At 49.3% G+C, this 23,369-nt stretch overlaps 1 protein-coding gene across 1 annotated transcript in view; it reads left to right on the top strand.

The window, feature by feature from the left end:
* The first annotated feature begins 7,359 nt into the window (after positions 1-7,359).
* The window catches only part of Sema5b (semaphorin 5B), a 122,461-nt gene continuing 106,451 nt past the window's right edge, over positions 7,360-23,369 (top strand). Inside the window, 1 exon segment of the mRNA XM_059277090.1 lies at positions 7,360-7,626. The gene's annotated coding sequence lies outside the window, so the exon portion shown is untranslated.

Below are 23,369 nucleotides of genomic sequence, written 5' to 3'. Positions count from 1 at the left end.
GAAGAAGCCTGCCCTCCTCCCACCCCACCAGAATCAGGGCTTCTCTGAGACAAAAGCTACTTGCACCATTGCCAAGATGCCATTCTCTTTTATATCCCACCCCCACCCACTTCCCAGATTGGGGCACGCTGGAAACCAGGTGGCAGGGGCACAAACTCCCCCAAGTCAACCAGCCTTTCCTTATTTTTTATTTGGCTCCCACACTCCTCCTTTCTAAATACCATGTTGAGTCTCTTATTCTTTGTTTGTTTGTTTGTTTGTTTGTTTTGTATTTGTTTTTGGAGACAGGGTTTCACTGTGTAGCCCTGGCTGTCCTGGAACTCACTCTGTAGACCAGGCTGGCCTCAAACTCACAGAGATCCACCTGCCTTTGGCTCCTGAGTGCTGGGATTAAAGGTGTGCGCCACCACCTCCCGGCAAGTCTCATTCTTTTTTCTTCTTCTCCATCTTATTTTGGACTTATCTGTCCTCTGCAAGCTGCTGGGCAGCCACTGGGGCTGTCACACTAGCCGTATAACTAACTGTTCCTCTTCCTCCAGTCTGCACATTGTCACCTGTCTCACACGATCAGCCTCTGCCCCAAGCCTCAAGGCTTCTGTCATCCTCGCCACCCATGATCCAGCAGCATCCTGTCTCATCCTTCCCGGTCAGTAATACTGTAGGGAAAGCTTCCTTTCCGTAGGTTGGGAACTAGGTCCCTGTATCATCATGTATGAGTTGCCTTGTCCAGCTAAGGAGTTTTGTCTGTCTCTTGTTTCCCCGGTGCAAGAATCCAGGGCCATAGGACAACAGAGAGAGAGAGAGAGACAGAGACAGAGAGACAGAGAGACACAGAGAGACAGAGAGAGACAGAGACAAAGAGACAGAGACAGACAGAGACAGAGAGACAGAGTCATTTGATTCTGAGAAGGAATTTCTCTGGACCTCTCAACCACTTGGGGGATGGGGTCCACTCATCCTGGCAGGAGGCTCTCTTTCTGGTTCCCCCTTTTTCTCTGTTTGCAACCTCTAAGCACAGGTGCACAACCTTCTTGATGAAAATCTGGGGTCCTCTCAGTGAGATGGCCTCTCTGTGTCCTGTCCTAACCCAGTCCTGGGAAAACATCACAGATACTGGAGAGCACTGAAGAACTTTCTCTGGCCCAGACAGCCTGTGGGAGACCCCATGCCCTAGCCTGTAGCTGAGTGTTCCTCTTGGTTTGTCATAAGTACCAGAAAGTCCGGTGTGGCCCCTAAGTCAGCCTGGCTTTCAGCCTATCTTCCGGTCTTGACATCTCTCCTGTGGTCCTGACTTACACTCAGACCAAATCTACATCCAGTGCCAGGACAGTGGGAAAGAGGAAGGTAGAGAGGTGCTTGGGAGGACCTGCGGAGAGAATTGGCACCCTGATATCAGCCCAAGGACAAAGCTTTGATCAACACTCCACATTTATACTGTAATGTACATCTACTATAACTCACTTAAAGCACCAACATAGGCATTATCTAAGAAGGAATCAGTTATCTTACAAGGAAACATCTGAATTCAAGTCTCCACTCTGAAAGAACCAGTTATATCATTGAGCCTCAGTTTTCCTACTTGCAAAATGGGCACAGTTAACACTTACATGCACTAAATCACTATTCTATGCTTCTATTGCCAAGTGCTTTTCTGTGGGTGGGGACTGCAGCATTGATCGGGCAGATTCTGCCTTCACAGCACGTAGATTCAGGTGATATGTCACGTGGCGATAGTCAATGACAGGCACTGAAGTGAGGAAATGACCCATGTGGGCATTTTGCAGGAGAGCTCTCCAGATGGGAAACATCAAAGAAAGGCTCTTCGGTGAGAGTCTCAAGTCTTTGAGCAACAGCAGAGGGTGGTGCGGCTGAAGAGAAGCTGGGGGAGGGGACATGGGGGGTACATGGTGTTAGAAGGAGCCGCCCACTCCTGGGCCTGGATAGAATATGGCCTAGATCCCCCTCTAGAAAGATGCGGGTCTGCAAAAGGGTTTTGAGCAGAGGCATGAGGATGTCTGACTTAGGGGGGCTCTGGATGGAAAGTAGCCCGAGGCACAAACATGGAAAGAGGAAGAGCTAACATCTGGGGGTGAGGAAAATGGCTGGGACTGGGAAGCCGGTAGAGAAGGTGGTAAAAGTGGTGAGAGTCAGAAGTGAAGACACAGCAGTGTTTACTGATAGTTTGTGTGTGGGGTACGAAGTGACTTTGACCTTGAGGAATTATAAGAATGGAGGGTTTCGTTGGTTGGTTGTTTTCTTGTGGTGGGATGGACCCCTGGGCTCTGCTCATGCTGGTCAAATGCTCTACCACTGAGCTACATCCCCAGCTCTAGGGAAATGGAGTTTTTATTTACTACAGTGGAGTCAAAGGGAGGCACTCATCTGATGCTAAGTGTTGGTCAGGGTAAGTGTGGGTCGCTGGGCAGGCTTTCCTGTAGAGCATTGGTTCTTAACCTTCCTAATGCTGTGACCCTTTGATAGAGTTCCTCATGTTGTGACTTCCAACCATAGCATAACTTCATAACTCTAATTTTGCTACTGTTATGAATTGGAATGTAAATACCTGTGTTTTCTGATGGTCTTAGTTGACCCCTGGGAAAGGGTCATTTGACCCCCAAAGGGTCGCAACCCACAGGTTGAGAACCACTGCTGTAGAGGCAGGAACAGCAGTTAGCTATATTTTCAGAGTGAGGTCAGAGCTGCATACGTGAGCCTGAGTGCCAGCAACACAGAGGTGGTGTTTGTAGATAGGGCACTAGAAAGATCCACTAATGGCTCCAGCATACCTGTCTCCCGTACATGCATGGGAAGGTCAAAGAACCAGCAGGTAGAAGATACCTTTATAAACTGTCAAGTGCTAGGCACATTGCAAGAACAAACTGTATGACTACAGCCATGGGCATGATCTAGAGCAAGATTGAAAGACGGATGGGCAAATGAAGGGAGCATGGTGGAATTCTGTGAGCCTGAGAAACCGGTGATCAACCCTTTCATTGTAGCCGCAAGGCACTGAGGTCCAGGAGGATATAAAAGGCTTGTTCAAGGTCACTCAGCTCCTCAGTGACCTAGCCATCATGGGGCCGAGGAGGAGGACTGCTGCTGTGATGCTGTTTCCACACACAACACACCTGCTCACGTTTACGGCTTCAGCTCTCTCGGAATCTGTTAACCAGGGCCAAGTAATTCTTCAAACACAAATCTAATTATATCGCCTTGTGCTTTTATACATGCTATTTCCTCTGCCTGGAACACTCTGCTTCCTCCCACTTCTCTGTCTGGCAAATTTCTGCCCCATCTTTCCTTCTCAGTTAGAATGGCCCTTTTCAGGGAAGATGTCCTTAGCTTGCCTGGTAGAGCTGGGCATTGGCCCTCCCAGCCCCAGCCTGGCACTCACCCTGCAGTTTCTCTTGCATTTTCTAGAATTTTACTCCCTCCCCTGCCTGCCTGGGAGGGTCTTCCTATAACCTCTCCACCTCACATAGTGAGTGGCACTGAAATTTAGGGGGAAGGAAGAAAGGAAGGAAGGAAGATCCCTCACGGTAGTTGAGGACAATGGCAGAGCTGTCATTTAGTGACACTCCAGTTCCTCTGACCTGAGTGTGCTTTTGGTTCACAAAGTGACGGTGACTTCTGAGATGGGAATTTGCTTTTTTTTTTCTTTGTCATCCCACGGCACAATGAGCAGGCAATCCTGGGACCAGGAAACAATTTGGTCGTTATAAGTGATTGCTGCTTTTTTGTTTTCAATTTTCTTTTCCTATCAGTATACGGCCGGCTGTTGTTTGCCTTTTGCTGTAAGACAAGATTTGTGCTGGTGCTGAGGCTATGCACAGGCATTTACACACACACACACACACACACACACACACACACACACACAGAGGCATGCAGGCAGGCACGCACACACGCACAGTATGTGTCTCCTGGGAGAAGCCGTACTTTATGATTTTTCAGAGGGAGTTCTGTCACCCAGAAGAGAGGGAAGGGACAGCCGTGGCCTCTCAACTTTGGCACCCATGAACCTCAAAGTGTGTACTCTTGAATCTCTTGGAATCTTAGCTCTGGAGAACCCTGGAATTTCTACATCAAGAGTGAACGCTAAGAACTCCGGTCTCCCCCCCCCCCCCACGCCCCATGTTCACTGCTCTTTGGCTTGTTTGTTTTGGATAATTCGGCATTAATTGCTGTATTTACATTCAGCTTAATTAACAGTGTTTGGGTAGGTGGAGGATGGCTCCTACCAGAAGTAATTATCGCAGAGGTTGTTGCAAAGGTCTAAGGAAGTGGCAGAAGCCGCCCATGATAGAACCAATGCTTCGGATTTTATTCCAAGTAGATAATTCTAAGATTCTCTCCAGGCGGGGTTTGCAAATGCCAGGGGATGCCTGCCTGGAGCAGTGGTGAGCCGGGCTCATGAGGAAACTGTCCCTTCCTTAGTGTCCAGCTTCTGGAGCTCCCTGGTATTGAGAGCCCTTGAATAATCACTGATAATCAATACAGCACAGTAGGATGCAATTAGGATTAATTAGCTCAGGGTTGCAAGCAGGGCTGCTCCTCAGCCTGTGTCTCCCAAGTGTGTCTCTCCTTGGCTCTTCCCTGAAGAGGATGGTTTCCTTTCCTGTTTCCCCGGACAAGGGTGTCACCTCTTCTCTTCCTGTGCCACCCACCCCCCCGGCCCATTCCTAAGACATAGAGGGAAAGCCAGGAGGGAATGCGGGATGGTGGCGGTAAGAGGAAACAGTTCAAACAGTGGGAAGAGAGAAGGCTGGTGAGAGGCTGTGTGAAGGATGGAGGCTTTGGATGCTTTTCAAGAGAGAGTCGTGGCACACAGAACCATCCAGAAGGCATTTATCTACTCTCCCAGTCAGACAAATGAGAAGTTCTCCTCATTCCATGCAGTTTATGGAACTAAAAAAATATTCCTTTGTGTAGTAGGTAGTTGTTCCAGCTTTGACCTGGAAGTACTGCCCCTAGCTTGTGGTAACTGTCACACCTACCTATGACCTGCCCCTGGGGCGGGGCCAAGACGGGAGCCCTTAAGACCCGAGATAGGGATGTACCGGGTCTCTTGGAGCCGGTGCAGCATCTCATAAATGAGAAGTTCTCCTCATTCCATGCAGTTATGGAACTAAAAAATATTCCTTTGTTTTGATCAAAATATATTTCTAGGGGTTGGAGAGATGGCTCAGCAGTTAAGAGCCCTTGCTGTTCTTGTAGAAGACCTGAGTATGGTTCCCAGCACCCACATCAGGTGACTCACAACCGTCTCTAACTCCAGATCCAGGGGATCCAATGCCCTCTTCTTGTCTCCATGGGCACCCGAATACACATGACATACACTCACACAGACACACGAACATACATATAACATAAAAATAAGTCTTAAAAAAGAGATGTTTTATATCCCATTTACTTGTATTTTTGCAATGGCAAAAACAATCCTCTAGATCAGTGGTTCTCAACCTTCCTAATGCTGTGACCCTTTAATGCAGGTCCTCATGTTGTGGTGATTCCCAACCGTAAAGTTATTTTCATCGTTACTTCATAACTGTAATTTTGCTACTGTTATGAATCATAATGTAAATATCTGTGTTTTCCGATGACCCCTATGAAAGGGTCAGTTGACGCTCCCCCCAAGGGGGTTCCGACTCACAGGTTAAGAACCCCTGCTCTAGAGACTAGGAGTGTGTGGGAGGGTTGGGGCAGCGCTTACAGCATGGAAGAGGTCCAGATTGGGTATCAGGAGAACTGACCACCCCAGCTGGAGATTCTGCAAAGCGGCTTCCACTCTGCAGACCCTTTTGTCTTTGTGAGGTTTGATCTGTGTACCACGCACTGCTTCTTCTGAACTGATCTCTGTATTAGACGTGTCTATGCCCAGACTATGCTTCCTCCCTTCCCCTTCTTTGCGTCTCCCTTTGGGCCCAGAATAGGCTTTATCTTTGTGAGTTCCTCTTTATTCAGCACATTACGAGTTTCAGCATTTCTGTTGCCCTAGAAAGTCTTTATCTCTGCGATCTGGCACTGTTTCCCTTTTCAGAGCACCTCACAAAGGGCTTTCTTAGAGCACGCCCTTTCTGCTCCATCACCTTGGGGGTGCCGGGAGGGAGTGCTTCCCCAGACTCCTACTGCCTCCATTCTGCTTTATCCAGGGTTTCCTTTACCCAGCATTTTGTGACGCAAAGTGCCTCACCTGGAGCTTGTTTCAATTTCCCAACGCATTCCAGAAAGTCTTCTAATGTTTTTATTCCCCAAAAACGTTATTTCGCGGTTCTCTCTGATTCTGTCTTAGGAGCACATTTCTCTTGTTTTTAATTTTTCAGGTCCTTTGTCTTTCCCACTCTTTCACTGCCTTAGGTCACCTCATTTTATAATTGAAGTACCCCTTTTGTTCAGCAGAGGGCTCTCTTTCCATCCGTGCTTGCAGCCCTGGCAGTTAGGGTTTGAAGCTTGCTCTCCACGACTTTGCCTGCCGACTTCTAGCCACCAGAAACACTGGATCACTTAAACTTGGAAACAATCCCACCCTGCTTGGCGAGGTTGTGCTAAGAGTCCCTCCGCTGCGGAGATCTCTCCGCCCCTCAGGGATCTTGCGTCCCTTGGATATCCTCCTAGGGTTCCTGATGCAATTTCACTCCCTAGATCCCCTGCTGGTTTTTCATTCAAGGTTCGGTACGGTGCACGTTACCAACCCCAATTTACAGGCTGAGGGAACTGAGGCTTGGAGAGCCTCTCTCAAGGTCGTGTAGCGTGTGAGGTTAACCAACAACCCTCCAGTTTTGGCTTTTCGGTCCAGCTCAGCAGCCTAGCATCTCTCTGTTACTGGAGTTTATTACAGATCTCCCGGTTTTGGTACGCGGTCCTTTTCTCATTCAAATTTCAAATCCACAGGCAGGGAAATGTGTCTCCCTAGCTAAAAGGGTTGGGGAATTGGGGAGCCCTGGGTATGTGTGTGTGTGGAGGGGGGGGTCCTCAGGCTCCAAGTTGGAGTTGGTTTGAGGTGGGGGTGGCAGAGCACGGTAAGGTGGGACTTGACAAAAGATGGGAAGAGCTCGGAGACCTAGGACAGAGGCAGCTTCTGTCCACCGTTCCCAGTAGCACGCAGGCCTGGGGCCGGAACCCTGCTAGGGGGGAAATGGGGATGCAGGGCGCCCCCTCGCGCTCTCCTGAGCTCCTTGGGGCTGGCGGGTGAAGCGCTAGCAGGGGCAGGTCCTCTCCATCCCCCTCCTCCTTTTCTCTCCCGCTCCCCTCCTTCTCTCCCCTGGCTCCCAACTCCTCCCCCACCGCTCCCCCCCTCCCCTTCTGCTCCCTCGCTCTCCTCCTCCCCTCTCTCTCCGGCGCGCGGGGTCTGGAGCTAGTTGGAGCGCGGGGGTTGGTGCTGGAGCCCAGCTCCGCCGAGCCCGGCGGGTCGGCCGCGCATCCAGCGGCTGTTGGAGCAGCCCGAGCGCAGGCGGGCCCGACCGGAGTCGGGGACTGCATCGGAGCGCTGAGCCCATAACCGGGATCCTTCTTGTTCGGCCGCCCCATTCCCAGACGGGCCACCAGCTCTCGGGTTCGTCATCGTGGTCTGCACCGCCGGGAGCCCAGGGCCGCCGGGAACCCGGCACCTGCGTGTGCTGCCGGGAGGTGAGTCCGGGAGCTCCCGGCGCTTTTCCCTCGCCGGCTGGGGCTGCAAGTTGCAAACTTCAGCAACTCGGGTGGGTAGGGGGGTAGGAGTCCGGGGACGCTGGTAAGTTGGAGGCAGGTTGGAGAGGCTGCAGGGGGCAGGAGAGCGGGTCCCTGGGCTTCAGCGCTTTCCAGGGCCATCTCAGCTGGGGCGCCTTCGGTGCTGCTGCTGCTGCGCTCGTGCCACCCGCCTGCTCCGGGTTCTGGCTCCACGGGGCTGCGATCCGCGCGTCTGGGCTGCAACCGCGGCGGAGACTCAGAGCCCGGGCCTGGAGGAGGGGGGAGGACCGACGACGGAAAGGCGAGGAGAGAACGGGACAGAGGCGCGGAGACTGGGCGGAGATGGAGGCTGAGCAGAGGGCGGGCGGGCAAACCTGGCAGAGGGAGAGTGAGGGAGGCGAGGCGCGTGGGAACGCGTGGCCGGCTCAGAGTGTGAAATCTCCCGCGCAGGGACGTCCCCGCGCCGCCGCCACTAACTCGGCCCTCACCGGATTCTTCCCAGCCTCCCCCCGCCGCCATAGGATACCCTAGTCTTGACTGGGCCCTACGTAGCCCAGACTCTGTCCTCCCAGGCCCTGGATGGAGCAGCCCGGGGGCCCCTCGCTCCCGCCTCCGCCAGTGAAGTGGGTGCGGCGGCGGGAACCCGGGACTAGAGGGGCGATTTCCTGATTTATTTTTCTCATGGTAATTTGTCTTTGTGATTGGGGCTGCCCATTCACTTTCCGCTCACGTCGTGCGGGAGATCCAGCGCGGAGGGCGGGAGCGGGGGGCGCTTGGGCACAGCGAGGGATGCGGACTGGAAAGGGGATACGGGGACCCGAGTTGGGCGGGCGGGAGCGGAGACAGAAGTAGCAGGAGGACCACCGCGGAGGAAAAAAAAAGCGAGGCTGGACAGGATCGGCCAGACGCTGTGGGTTTCCGTTGCCTGCCTCAAACTTTAAAGAACCAGACGACCACCTGAAGCGCCGATCTCACCCCTTTTGGTCCCCTTACCCAGGCCTGGTTCTAGGTCGTCTCGCCCTGCTTGCGCCAGACAAGAGTGGGCCTTGCGTTTGGATCCAAAGCGGTGGCCTCGGGACCTTGCCCCCAGGCCTGTGGTTCTCTCCCGGCTTTCGGTGGGAGAGGAAGAGAACCCGCAGAGCTCATCTGGGCAGCCCACCTTCGTGGGTCGCGCGTTCTTGATCAACCAAATAGGACTGGGGTCTTTGAAGTTTACCTGTGTCTAGAACCTACAAGATGCTACTTTCTCTGGCCCCGACTCCAATCTGTTTCTTCCACCCTTTAAGTAAATTCAACCTCCTTCCTCCCTTCTCCCATTGCCCACCCCCACCGTGAACCAACTTGGACCGCATTCTGTTCTACCATCTTCTCCATCCTCACTCTCCCCTTGTCTTTTAGCCCATCCATTTTCAGTCTTCCTAACCCTCCTTCCCTTTTTTCCCTGGCATTTTATAAGTGTTTTCTCATCTTTCCGGAGCCCACGACCTTGGGGAAGGGGCAGAGGAGAACCCGAGCTTTAGAATGGGACCTCATCAGTTGGGGGGGGGGTGTCTGGGGGGATGGCGGAGGGAGCAAAGTAAGAAAAAACCCCACCCTGTCTCAAATGGAGCTTCTTCCCAGTGTAGGGAGCAGAAGGATAAAATGAGAGTTAACTGGGGTGGGTGTCGTTCCTTAGCAGCGAGAACCTTCTGACCTTCTGGGCTTTAGAGGAGGAAAGAACAACCAGGGGAGTGTGTGTGTGTGTGTGTGTGTGTGTGTGTGTGTGTGTGTGGTGTGTGCTCGCTGGCATCCTTTCTGCTTATCACCAGCTGCCACCACCAGTTTGGGAAGGAATGGCAGATCCTTCATCTCTATGTCTCCATCAGTGGGAGCCTCAAGCGTTTCTAAAGCACCTATGGCGTGCAACACTCAGTACTAGTGCTGATTCAAACCAACCAACCAACCAACCACGAGGCACAGGGCAGAATTTCTGCCCAGCGAGGCTTGGTGCCCAGGGAGGCTTAGGTTTTCCTGAGAGAAACTAGCTTGGCGACTCAGGTGGAACAGGACTGGGACCCTTCCTCACCAGCTGTTTCCAAGGAGGATCCTATAGGGCCAGGGCCTGACAGGAGGAGTTCCCTTATTTCAAGAGCCGGACTAAAAGGGAGCGAGATTGGGAGGCCAGCTGATGTTTCCTTCACATTGAGGTTGGAAGAATCCTGGCTTGAAAGCCCATCCATCTACTGCTTCTTTTGTTTATTTGGTTAGGCTTAGTTTTTGGAGTTTTTGGTTTTTTTTTTTTTTTGGTGTTTTTAAAATTTATTTATTTTACTTTATTTGTATGAGTGTTTTACCTTCATGCATGTATGTGTACCATGTGTGTGCCTGTTGGATCCCCTGGAACTAGGATTGGGGATGGTTGAGAACCACCATGAGGGTGTTGGCAATTGAATCCAGGCTCTCTGCAAGAGCAACAAGTGACTGTAACCACTTAGCCATCTCTCCAGCAACACCCCCCCCCACCCCTCTTGAGACAACATCTTAGTAACCTAGGCTGACCTCAAACTTGACACTCCGCCTGCCCCGGCCTCCTGATGGCTGGGATCACAGATATGAGTCAACATGACCGACTTCATCACTTCTTACCAAGGTTCAAGATGAGAGAGAGAGCTTGGAGATTGTTGGTGTTGGGGAGATCAGAAACGCAGACCCTACAGAATGTAAGGTAACAACATGCTGATCAGGTAGGCAATTAGAGTGGATTGGCTGAGGACAACTGGGTGTTTAAAGTCAAACTGTTTGGATGAAATGGTCCAAACAAACCCAACTTACAGCTTTGGAGCTATCTGGCTCCCTGTATCTATAGGCCCCCAAAAGCTAAGATTTCAAGACATGAGAATATCTACTCTGGAGGGGCATGCTATTATGTTTCTCTGTACCTTGGGGATCCACGGGAATATTCCTCAGCCCTGCCCTACCTTCATCGTCTTGGATCCCAGCTTCCTGTCACTTTTACCATTCTTCTGAGGGATGATAATTCTTAGGTGATGAAAGCTTCTGAGCACTGTGCACCCATTGACACAAGGTTCCAGATATGGAGCTGAGGCTGGGACTCAAGCTCCTGTCAGTCTTCCCACTTTAATCTAGTGGATGTAAACTAATTGTATACTTTACTTGGGGAAAAGAATGTATGGCTTTCTTTTTCCTCTAATATAGAAAAACCTTCAGAAGTATGATGAGGGAACACTGGAGGTTCACATTAGTTCTTCAGGAATCCCAAGGACTATCCAGAAAGGCTTGGGCCCTGAGTATGGTTCTAAAAGGGGGAAGGGAGTCCCCAGAAGAAGCAGGGGAAGAATGCTAGCCATTTGTAGAAAATCAACCCAACAAGTCTGAAGGAAGGTTGCTGTGTGGAGTGTGTGAATTTGGCAAGAAAATGTATTGGGTCTAGTTCTTTGGAACTTTGACCGTAACATTCCTATCCTTGATGTTGGTTCCACGGTGTTGGTTCCATGCTATATCCCACAGGGGCTCAATTAGATACTACAGTCAACCAATTCATTGCTTCCACTGAGCTCTGAGGTGATAGAATGGACCTCATTCTATAGACAGAAGATGAAAGTACACACTACCTTCTATACTGTCTCAAAGGACCCCAGGGCCAGAGTCTGAAATCCACCACTCACGCCCCAGTAACCAGCAGCCTGATGTGTCTCGTAATCCTCGAATGTTAACTGTGTTGTTTTCTGGGTACAGGGTAGATGAGACCAACAGAGGTGAGACATTCCTGTTGCCTAATTACCGACCTGCTCTCTGCCAGGCCCTGCGCTGGGAGCTGTAGATAGAAGAATAAACAAGACTTGTCTTTGGTCGCCCTTGTGGGTGTGAATCAGCATCCCCAGGAGAACGCGATTACCAACCTTGCCTCTGTGTCTGTGATAGAATTTACTGTGTCTGTGACTTCTCCCTGTACGTTTGTCTAGGTGACCTGACATTTAATGTCAACTTGTCCGAAGGATTTGGAAGTCCAGGGTTTCAACTAAGAAGACTAGGATTCCACTTCCTTAGCTGATACCACAGTCCCCTCCAGTGACTTCAGACTCTTTTAATTTGCTGTGTGGCTGGACATCTCCCTTCTACCCAGGGTATAGACAAAGGCAAAGCCAGGCCTCTGGGGATGACAGCTGTTGGAAGGGGACATTGGTTGGTAATTTATACTTCAAGGTTTGAATGTCCCTGGGCCTGGCAACATCTCTGTCTTAGCCAGCCATCTGATCAGTGTGCCTCCATTTTCTATGACATGTGGGATGTATGTGTGCATGGTAGTTACTTCTATAGAAGACGTTCTCTTTGAATTCGTCGTTTTGCATTTGAATTCAAGCATCACTTGGGATGATCTTACATTTCTGACAATGCTGTAACTAACTTGGTTTTAAATGTATGACAAGATCCCAAAGTGGGTGTCCTGGCTAACATGATTTTATTGAATTGACAGAATAGAGCTCTCTTTTTGGAGCTTATATGGGCAACACTTTTTTTTTTAGAGGCATAAGGCTACTCTTCCCAAACCTCCCTCTCTGTGGCTTTGGTTTGATGACATCTGCTTAGCTGTGTATGTGTCATTCTCCACATCTGACAGACTTCCTCCAAGGGTTCCTTCTGAGGAAACCTTCCTTCAACCAGCTTGTATGCTAGAAAGTGGCAGCTAGGGAAGTTCCAACTGGAAGCAGAGTTCTGTGTGTTCTGTGGCTCTGCCATGCCCCTTCCCTTCTGCGTTGGTGTTTTTTGCCTTCCTGAGCTGAGAGATGTAAGCCAGACCTTGCAGAACGCCCGCTTTAATCTTGACAGGAGCAGGGAGCTTACTGACAAGAAATTATTAGGGTTGATGACTTGAAAGTGGGGAAAAAAGATGATAATTTTCTGTCCACTTTGCTGCTGGGTGTCCTGGAGGAAGGAGGAGGGACCCGGGGCCAGCGACAGCTTGGGAGTATTTGACCTTGAGTGGAGTCCTCCCGGTTGGCCTGTGTCTCATTCTCCACTGTCTGGCTTGAAACCGGAGGATGAGGATTCTCCTTGACCTTCCCAGAGTGCATGGGAGGTTTCAACGCTGCATGCGCTGAGTCCCGCCATGAAGCGGTCTCATTGATCAGTCTTTAATAAGGGTGGCTTAATCAGACTTGCACATAGAACTCCCTTGAATTTGAAGCCTTGTCGATATTATCAGAATATCTTTGCATTTGAACCAGCAACCTCTCTGGCTGGCTAGCATCTTTTGTGATGGGAAAGGCTGGTTCTTGGAGGACAGCTAGTAGCCATCTGTTCTACCCATTCCCAGAGGATCACATGGGAAGAGATAGGTTTCACCTAATGAGGAGGCTGGGTTAGCTTTGAGGGTTCTCTCTGACTTGTCTGTAAGACTATCAGATTTCTCATCTAGAAAAAGGAGGGTAAGCCCCAAGGCCATCTCTAGTAGAGACTGCAGTTGCTTCTTGACTCTTGTGGATTATTTGTGGGGAATTTTAGCTTTAGGCCAGTTTCTAACCCTCCTCTTGGAAGCTCACCTGACTGCCAGTCTCTGCCTTCTCAGAAAGCAAGCACAGTCCCCCTTTAACCTCAGCCTAAGCCAAAAGTCCCATGGAAGTAAGTGTGCTGTTGAGGTAAGCATGTGGGGGAGGGGAACGTGTGTGTGTGTGTGTGTGTGTGTGTGTGTGTGTGTGTGTGTGATGAATACGTGGGTAGTACATTGCACAGCTATGCACTACGGTTTTGACCGCTAGATTAATTGTCTTTTTGTAGATTCTCCCTCCCCTAGACGACATAGGCCGCCAAAGGGACAACTTCAAGGAAACAGCTTGTGGGGTGGCGACTGAGGCCCTTCTCCCCTTGCTAACCAACTGGTCTACCTGAGCCAAAGCCCGCTCCTTACGGTTGTAGTGACTGTCCCGGGGGCCCTTCAGGATCCCAGCTGCAGAGAGAACAAAAGAGCTGCAGTTGTCTCTTGATTATTCAGGGATGGATGGATCCTGTGTGCAAAGCACAGCCAGAGGCCTCTTCCTCTTCTCTGGGTGTCCTCGGTAATTCTATATCTGGGGTGAGAAGCTGAGAGATCTTATCATTTAGTACCAACTTTTGTTTCTAGTGGCCTGTCCCGTCTTCTCTTTCTCCAAGGCACCTTGAGGAAACAAGGAGCCTCCAAGAGGCCTCTGCCACCTCAAGCAGACTACTTTCAGGGACCACATATTTGCTCTGTTGACTGGCCAGAGTTTGTTTCTGTCCAAAAGCAGGGCAGAAGAGAAAAATACCACTGGGACCAAGTTTCGGTAGATGTCCCAGAATCCTGGCATCTTCTCATCCTTCTAGCTTTTGTAAAGCTTGTAGTTTGTTTTTGGAGTCAGTTGGTGCACTGGGTCTCATCAGGAATCTGTAAGAACACTGCAGTGTCCTTGAGCAAAAGCCTCCAAACAGGCCGAGACCCGATGAGGAGTGTCTCTGCTAATGTCCCCCAAGGCTGAAGGTAATTTTCTTACATAAGGCAGGTGCTTTAGGCTGTAGCTCTCTAGAGGTTTGGTGTGCTGGGTCCAGTGGAGAGAAGGCTGCACACCACTGCATATTGGGAGCACTGGCTTGCTCTAGGTCAATGCTAAATTCACTGGTTCCTATAAGAATCACCCAGAGAGCTTTAAAATGCACACATGACGGGGGTAGGAAGATGGCTCAGTGGGTAAGAATGTTTACGTTACAAGACTGTCAACTTGAGTTCAGAATCCACGTAAAAGTCCAGTGGCTGGGAGGTGTACCTTTAATCCCTGCACTCTTATTGCAGATGGGACCTGAAGACAGGAGAATCACCTGGAAGTTCATGGGGCCAGCTAGCTTTCAGAATGCTATGCAGTGGTAGATGGTGAGAACCAACTCTTGAAAGTTGGCCTCTGACCTACACACACACACACACACACACACACACACACACACACACACACACACACACCACAGCATGTGAATGCCTGCACTCACATACACATACACACAGAAAAATAAAATATTTAATTGGGCATGGTAGCACATGCCTTTAATCCCAATACTAGGGAGGCAGAAGCAGGTGAATCTCTGAGTTTGAGGCTAGCCTGTCCTCTGTCTACATAACCGATTGCAGACCAGCCAAGGCTACATGGTGAGACCCTGTCTCAAAAAAAAAAAAAATCTGAATTTTATATATATGCGTGTATGTGTGTGTGTGTGTGTGTGTGTGTGTGTGTGTGTGTGTGTGTGTGTATTTGGCCATGTATATGAATATGATAATTATACATGACTGTCCTATCCTAGACCTCAATTAAGTTAGAATTCCTGAAGGTAGAGCCTGGCACTGGTGTGTGTGTGTGTGTGTGTGTGTGTGTGTGTGTGTGTGTGTCCCATATGCAGCTCTGGTTGGGAGCCACTGACCTAAATCTTTCCTAGATTCCACCTGGCCTCGCGCCAATGGCATGCAGCATCTCTTAGCCCTCAATCTTCTCAACAGTCCATTCCTTTTGCTCCTAGCATTCAGATCACAGCCACTGCTAATGTTCCTGCATTTTGAATTTAATGACTTTTTATTACAAACTGATTATGGGAGCTCTTCCTAATATAATTTTTGGCCACTTTTTGTCTTAAAAAGCGTTTATAAAAATAATGCATCTATTCAACATGTACTCGAAGAGAGGTGTGTACTCAGTTGTGGTCATATGTGTGGGAGACTTTGCACCCAGCTCTTTTCACTCAACAACATATTGTGATAATTTTCCCATGTCTTCAGTATTTTTCTAAAATGGACTTCTTAATGGCTGCCTGTATTCCATCCTATGGATGCACCATAATTTATTTAGCAAATGCTCTGTGGTTGGACATTTAGACTGTAAGCCATTTTTCACCATTATAAATAATGCTGCAGTGAACATCCTTGGACATAAATCTTTAGGCTATTGATGATTATTTCCTCAGAACAGATTTCCTGAAGTGGGATATTTATGCTTCTTTTTGACGTGGTCCATTAAGACCATTTCTGTCTGATTTCCTATAGCAGTAATAAGTTCTTGAATTCAGACCTAAAAAAGCAAAGTTTTTCAGTGAATTCTGGGGCTATACAATGACTCGGTTGCTTTTTCTGACATGTCGGCCCACCTTCAGATCAATTTCATATAATGCTGCCTTGGCCTTTAGATGAACACTCAGTGTGGTCTACCTCTGACCTTTCACCTTCTCAGCCCTTTGCTCTACCACCTCCAACCCTTGAACTCTTTGCCCTCAGGGCCCTGAAACACTTATTCTGTAATAACCACTATTATTTATCCAGCTGTTCCTATGTACCAGGTAGTGTGCTAAACATTTTAAATGCATTGTCTTTTTTCATGCTCTTGTGCCTTATGTACAGATATTATTTTTCTCTCCACTTTCCACATGAGGAAATTGAAACCTTGGAAGATAAAACAATTTGCCCAAGGTTACACAGCCGATAAGCTGGGATTTAAACCCAGAATCTTCATGCTTAATGACTGCATATACGTTTCTTCAGTCTTTTTAGTAACTTTTGGCTTGTGTTCCACCAGCATCCTATGGGTTTATATTGTGCCTTTCTCTAGCAGAAGAGGGGAAACTGCTCACATGTGAACGGTAGGAAAGTAGGTGTGTTAGACATTATTTTTTCCTTTATTCATTTATGTGTTTTTGAGACAATCTCACTGTTTACCTCAGGCTGACCTTGAACTTGTGATCCTCTTGGTTCTGCCTCCCCAGTGCCAGGATTGCAGATGTATATCCCCGCTCCCTTCCTGTTTGCTTCCTTGATTATGTCCTTGCCCCCTCTTCCCAAATAGTCTGCAATAGGAAATACTCCTTACCTCCTCACCAACCGACTGCCAAGATCCCAGCATACCTTGCAGCTGAGCAGGTCCAGGTATGACACATCTCCGGTACAGCTTTCCCAGCAAGTGGGGAGAAGTGGGCTACCACTTTCTCAGGATGGACTACAAAGCTGTCAGGGTTGTATGCTCTGGTATTATGGAGGAGAGGAAGCCTAATTTTGTTGGAAGTCAAATATTGTTTCAAGTACAAGATTGGGTATATTCTTGTATTCTTACATCTATAGCATGTCATTGCTGAGAAGTGGTAACCAAGCCTGTCCGTTCTGATTGCATTCTGGCTGTGACCAAGAACCAGGTGGAAATGTGACACAATGCTCAGATGAAAGAGAACATATCAGCTCGTGGTTACAATGTCCAAAGAAAGAAATGACATGTCGAGAGACCTTTCTTGGGTTGTAGGAAATCTGATTTGGAGGAGAATGATCCTATGATTGGGGATTCCAAAAGGGAAGACGCTTTGTGGCAAGTGAGCTTCCAGAAAATGAAGCTTCTCATTTTTATCCAGTACTTGGATAAGACTAGAGTAATCGAGCTTATCAAATTTGTTGATGACAAGGCCATAATGGGCAGCTTCTATAAAAGACAGAATAAAGATTCAAAAATGATCTCAACAGACTGGAATGCCGGGTTTAAATTAACAGAATGAAATTTAACAGGGGCAGATGGAAAGTCGCATTTAGATTGCAGAAATTAATTACTGAAGTTCTTGAGGGAGCTGGAAGTGGGGGCAGACCTGATTTGGCTGAGAGCCTGAGAAACAGATCTGAGGGGTTTGATGCTGCACAGACTTCAAAGGAACCCCATAAGGTGATGAGGTCGCTCAAAACAATATTATCTTAAATGGCACAAAGAGATGCAAGACCCAGTATGTGTTCTCCCTGGTCATCTGGACTCATTTCTGGATGTGGATTTTCAAGGAGACCTCAGCGGACACAAGTTTGGTCAGTGGAAGGCACTTGGCATGAGGAGGGTCTTGGAACACTCAGTCATGGAAGCACCAGGGAAAGAAGCTACTGTGTTCAGAGAGGGGGAAATGCCTGTGACCACAGTCATGGTGGCTGACCACAGAGAGAACATAGAGCTCTTCAACCTTGAGGAAGCAGAGGACTGTTGCGAGAGATATTTGATCACACTGTGTGAAGATGTGTCTCTGTCCTTCCTTAGCTGCCTAAACCATCTTATAATCAGTTTAATAAAGAGCTAAGAGGCCAATAGCTAGGCAGGAGAGGATAGGTGGGACTTCTGGGGAGAGAGAGGAACTCAGGGAAGAGTCTGAGAGACCAGGGATTTGCCATCTAGATAGGGAGGAAGTTGGTACTGAGGAGAGCTAATGAGTCACATGGCAGAATATAGATTAATATAAATGGGTTAATTTAAGTTATAAGAGCTAGTTGGGAGCCGGGCGGTGGTGGTGCATGCCTTTAATCCCAGCACTCGGGAGACAGAGGCAGGTGGATCTCTGTGAGTTCGAGGCCAGCCTGTACTATAGAGTGAGTTCCCAGGAAAGGTGCAAAGCTACACAGAAAAACCCTGTCTCGAAAAACCAAAAAAAAAAAAAAAAAAAGAGCTAGTTGGGAACAAGCCTAAGCTAAGGCCAAGCTTTCATATTTCATACTTAATAAGAAGTCTCTGTGTCATTGTCTGAGAGCTGGCAGTCCAAAGAAAGTCTGACTGCAGAAGATTCTGGAATAGAAAGTCCCAGAAGTTGGGATTTTCAGAAGGCACCAGATGAGTTCAGTGAGGTAACTGTCTATTCAGTCCTACTGCCTGGGGAACTCCTGCCCCGAAGACAGATGATGGCCAAGTCTCAGCCTGGAGCACTCAGTTCCCTTCTGCTACTGGAAAGCAGTGGTTCTCCAGGTGAGTTCCCTGGTCAGCAGCAGCAGCTGCGCCATCTTGGCCTTGTCAGCATTTGAATGGCACCTACTAAACCAGCAGTTTCTGTCACCTAGCTCATTAAGTCTCCAGGACATTGGACTTCTTGCTGGAGTTGAAGCGCTGCTTTGGATCATGGCTCCTTCTATTGCTGGATGCTTGAGACACTTACTTCGAAGTCCTCCTGAACCAGTTGTTAGGGAAGCTGGGGAGAGCCTTAGAATGAGTGTGGACTGAGGGAAAGAGTCCGACTTGGGTTCAAATTCAGGGTGACTTTTTTTTGGGGTGCTGGGTTTAATACAACTTCTTTTCCATCTCTTAGCCCCCTCCCCTGCCCCACACTGTATGATTAAGGAATATGGGTTTAATGGTTTAATGGACAATAACAGGATGTAGTGGGAACTACTGCAATACCTGAGATAATCATCTTCTAAAGACAAAAGGTCTATTTTGGTTCACTGTTTCTGAGGTTTCAGCCCATGACTGATTGAACCCTTGCTTTTGAGCCTACAGCAAGGCAATATATGTTGGCAGCAGCATCAGACAGAACCGTTCACCTCACAGCCAGGACACAAGAAAAGAAAAAGGAAGAGGCCAGGGTTCCACAGTCCCTTTCATGGGCACACCCCCAAAGACCCAAAGACCTAGGCTCCATCTTTTAAAGGTTCCATCCCTTGGCAGTAGTACCATGCTGGGGAACAAGATGCCACTGCACGGGCCTCTTGGGGACACTGCAGATGCAAACTCTATCTGAGGCTCTTGTGGATGTTCATCGTTAGAACCAGATCATGCTGGAAGGTTTTCTCCCCATTGACATCACGATTGCCCTTCCCTGTGAGTGATCCTGGAGGCCTTCACAGAGAAACCTTGGGTATGGGCTCCCCTACTCTCTTCACGGCCCGCACTAGTGTGGGGCTCCCTCAAGTTGAATTAATTAACTTCTTTTTACTTCGAAGTGCTGGGCCTTGTGCATGTTAGGCAAGCCTCTCAGTGGACTCTAAAGTACCAACTCCCAACTCTGAAAAGAGAGAGCCAGGGCTGCGGTCCTTCTTATTCCTTATCCCCGAGACCTCCTGGGAGCATAGGCAGCTTCCTCCTTCCAGTCTCACCAAATCTCATCTGAATCTTGACTGCTTGCCCTTTGTGCACAGTTCAACCTGCTAAAGCCAACTAGGAAAAGTCTCGAGGGCAAAATATCTATCTCATGGTGGCCTCAGTTTAAATAGGTAGGAAGCCTACATTGGTGGCACACCAGGCAGGAATGTGAATGGCCCCTTCGTGGAGTTATCAAAAGGTGTGACTCTTGAGTCCTTCGGAAATAGAAAGCTCGTTTCTCCTAACAGGTACAAGGTATTTGATTTACGTATGTACTTATTTATTTGCGATAAGGCCTAGTAGAAAGGTCCCAAGTCTGTTTCTCTCCCTACGAGCTGCAAACCGTCTCTGTGTGATTGCTCCTAGCAAGCCCAGACCTTCTCCTCTGCTTCTCATCTCTTCCAAACTACTTGAATCCTCTGACGTGTCTCTTGATATCTGGGACCAGGACTCTGAGATTCCCCCCATCTTATCTCAAAGCAAGGCTGTGAGAATCAAACGTGGCCCTGGGGGGGGGGAGGCGTTAAAAGGGGGCGCTGACCAGTCCAGGTACCACACCTTCCATTAAGGTAGCTTCAGTTTTGACCAGGATACTTTGGGCAGCCACACAGTACTGCTGGTTTTGGATTGACTTTACAGCCAACCATCAGACGCTTCCAGGTCCCTTTAACATAAGCCGTTACAGCTCCATCTTCCTGATTTTGTCTTTGGGCATCAGGAACTTGCTAGGCCTGCCATAACAAAGTCCCATCAGTGTGGTGGACCAAACATCAGATACTTGCTGTCTCATAGGCTGGCAAGCTGGAAGTCCAATATGGGCTGGGTTGGTTCCCTCTGAGGGATATGATGGAGGATTATGCTGGTGCTTCTGGTATTAACTGGCAGTCTTGGGTGTTTCTTCACTTATAGATTTAATCTATTTCTGCCTTCATCTCCACTTGTATGCATCTGTCTCCAGATTTCCCCTCTTTACAAAGATACCATTTGTGTTGGGTGAGGGGTTCACCCTTTGCTGGTATGACTCCATCTAATTCAATCTACAGTTAATCCTATTTCCAAATAAAGTGACATTCTGAGATACTGGGGAACTACAATATTGGTATATGATTTTGTGGGGGCTATGATTCCCCGCTGTGAGTGTGCTGAAGCTTTTTGGTGTCCTGGTTGGGACTTTTACGTTTTTCCCTAATTCATTTTCTCTAGTTAAGTTGCATCTGTCTCTCTAGCCGATTGGGATCTTGCAGGCCCTGTTTCTGGCATCCAGTATTTCTGCTGTTGCTCCTGGCTTGCTGTGCTTCCTGTGTGTTGATCCAAGGGACTGATAAGACATTGAAGTAGGCTGGAGCCCTACAGCAGGCCTCCTCTTTCCTTCCAAGGCCAGTTGGGAAGCACTCCCAGGGTACGATCATGTAGCAGGGACACGTTCTGCTCACTTCTCCCCCTTTCCAGCTTCCTTGTCTGCCTTGTACACATCATTTTGTGAAGAGCTCAGACGTTTTGCTCAAGATCAGCACTGTGAGTAAACCCCATTTCCCTCGCCTGCAGCATGGTGACCCCGTCAATGGAGAGATGAGCTCTGCCTGACAGAACTGTATTACAGCACGCGAGCTGTCTGCCTGTGATCTCAGCGTCCTGCCCAAGTGCCCACCATCCTCCATTAACAGTCTCCACAGGAATTTTTCTCAGGCGGCACACTGGCTTTGCTACTCGGTGGTTTGCAAAAACAACCTCAGACCCTTCTGGAAATGAGGGCTGCAGGGGCCTGTCAGAGCCCCCACGCACCCCTGGGGTTTGCCAAGATCCTGTCAGGACTCCTGTAGGACCCCCACAGCTGTTTGGAACCTCGTCTGCATGTTCCCTCTTCCTGGGGCCAAGTGGCTTTGACTGCATTCAGAGCAGCTCAGGCTCTGGGGTTCCTGCCGGCCTCGGGTGGCCCTCCAGCCTCGGGTGGCCCTCCAGCCTCGGGTGGCCCTCCAGCCTCGGGTGGCCCTCTAGTGCCTGCACTGCTCCCTTATTCTCCTTCCCGGAGAGTCTCATAGCCTCCCAGAGGAGAAGAAGCAAAGGGTAACTCAGGACCTGACTGAGGAGCCGCTGGATCTGCCACTGCCATCTTAGTTCCTCTTAGTCTTTGTGACTCCCTCGTCTTCTCCTTGGGTGATTCCTGCTCCCCAGCTTTGTAAAGGTTGGGCTCCTACCAAGGTGTGCCCTTTAAAAGCTGGGTTGGGGCAGGGAGGGGGTGCTAGTGTGAAGACCTCATGCTCTGCTGAGGAGTGGCAGAAAGAGCCAGCCGCCATGCAAACCTGGGTTTGAATCCCCACTCAGCCATTTACCCCTAGGGTGATTTAAAACAAAACATTTCTCTTCCCCAAGGCTCAGTTTCCTCACCTGCAAAATGGCCATGATACTTGCTTCAGGATTGCTGTGGGACTGATCAAAATATGTTCCTTTTTTCGAAGCAGGTCACCGGGAAGACAGCTTAGTGAATCTCAGTTGGCTGAATAAACCAGTGTTTCTGCGGCGTGCAGGAGGGAGCCGTAGTCTGGCATGGTTGGGGAGGGGAGGCCCTGTAAAGCAGGGTCCAGTGTGAGGGGCTGAGTGCCTGTGTCTGCCTTGAGGCCACTGACAGGGAAAGTGTGATGCTGAGAAAGGCCAGGAAGACTGAGCAGTTCCCAGGAGGGGTGTACAGCGTGAGGGTTTCCTAGTTTTCTGAGAGCTTATACTGAAGGAAGCCCAGCTCTTTAAAGCTGTCTGTATTTCAGTCCATAAAAACCCTAAGGGTAAATGTGGTTTTATTACCCCCATCTTATAGATGGGGCTACTGAGGCCCACCAAGCTAGGAGGTGTGAGGCTGTCTGTGATGGAGCGCTGGGCTCTCCCGTGTGCCTCGGCTGCCTCCAGCTCTCTCCTCTTTCTGTTTGATTGATGTGCTTTTCTGCCTGCTTTCCCTATCATCTGTCATGTCTCCTGCCTCCTTGCTTCCACCTCCAGGATTTTGTATTGAAACAAATCCTCAGACTATCTCTCCTTCTTGGAGACAGGCTCACACCTCTGCTCCTCTCTAAGGACCAGGACTCCTATGGGGCCTCACTCTGACCTCCATGCTTCCCCCACTCTTCAGTAGGCTTGAGGGAGGGATTTGAGACCCACTCCAATGATTCTGGTGCGGCTTAACAGGAACTCTTTAGCATTGGGGTGGTGGATGGAGAAGGAAAGAGAGGGAGGTGGCCCATGTTGGCTCCCACAGCCCTAGATCTCAGGGACTCCAGGATGAGAGCGGGAGGCAGCAAGATGGCTGCTGCTACTACTAATTAACCCGTGGCTTTAATTACACTTCACTGCCCTGTCCTGCTGTGAGAGAGGATTACTCAGAGGCTGTCACACTGGGCTAAATGTCTGGAACTCTTCCACTTCAGAAACTCTTTTCCCTGAGAGGGCAGGCCTGGGTTTGAGGTGGGGTAGAGATGGGAGGGGGGACATGCTGGTGACTTACCCCTACCCTGGTCATCTGCAGGGAAGACCTTACTGATGGTGACTGAAGCTCTGTGGCCACATCCAGGGGTCCTAATAGGAGGAAAATGGGGCAGGGGGACACAGAGGGAGAAGAGAAAGGTAGCCTTAGGGTGGATGGAAGCCTCCAGCTACAGGAACTAATTCTGGTGAGACCTGAATTGTATTCCCAAATAAAAGCTACCTTGTGTGAGAATCTACTGTGAGCTAATCTCAATTCCTCATAAAAGCCTGAAAGAGAGGAGAAGGGGGAGAGAGAGAGAGAGAAGAGAGAGAGAGAGAGAGAGAGAGAGAGAGAGAGAGAGAGAGAGAGAGAGAGAAAGAACTCAGTCAGTAGCTTGTCTTGTAAGT

Source organism: Peromyscus eremicus, chromosome 12 (assembly GCF_949786415.1).
Source record: "Peromyscus eremicus chromosome 12, PerEre_H2_v1, whole genome shotgun sequence".
In the NCBI taxonomy this organism is placed as follows: Eukaryota; Metazoa; Chordata; class Mammalia; order Rodentia; family Cricetidae; genus Peromyscus; species Peromyscus eremicus.
This window is presented reverse-complemented; position numbering and strand designations above follow the sequence as displayed.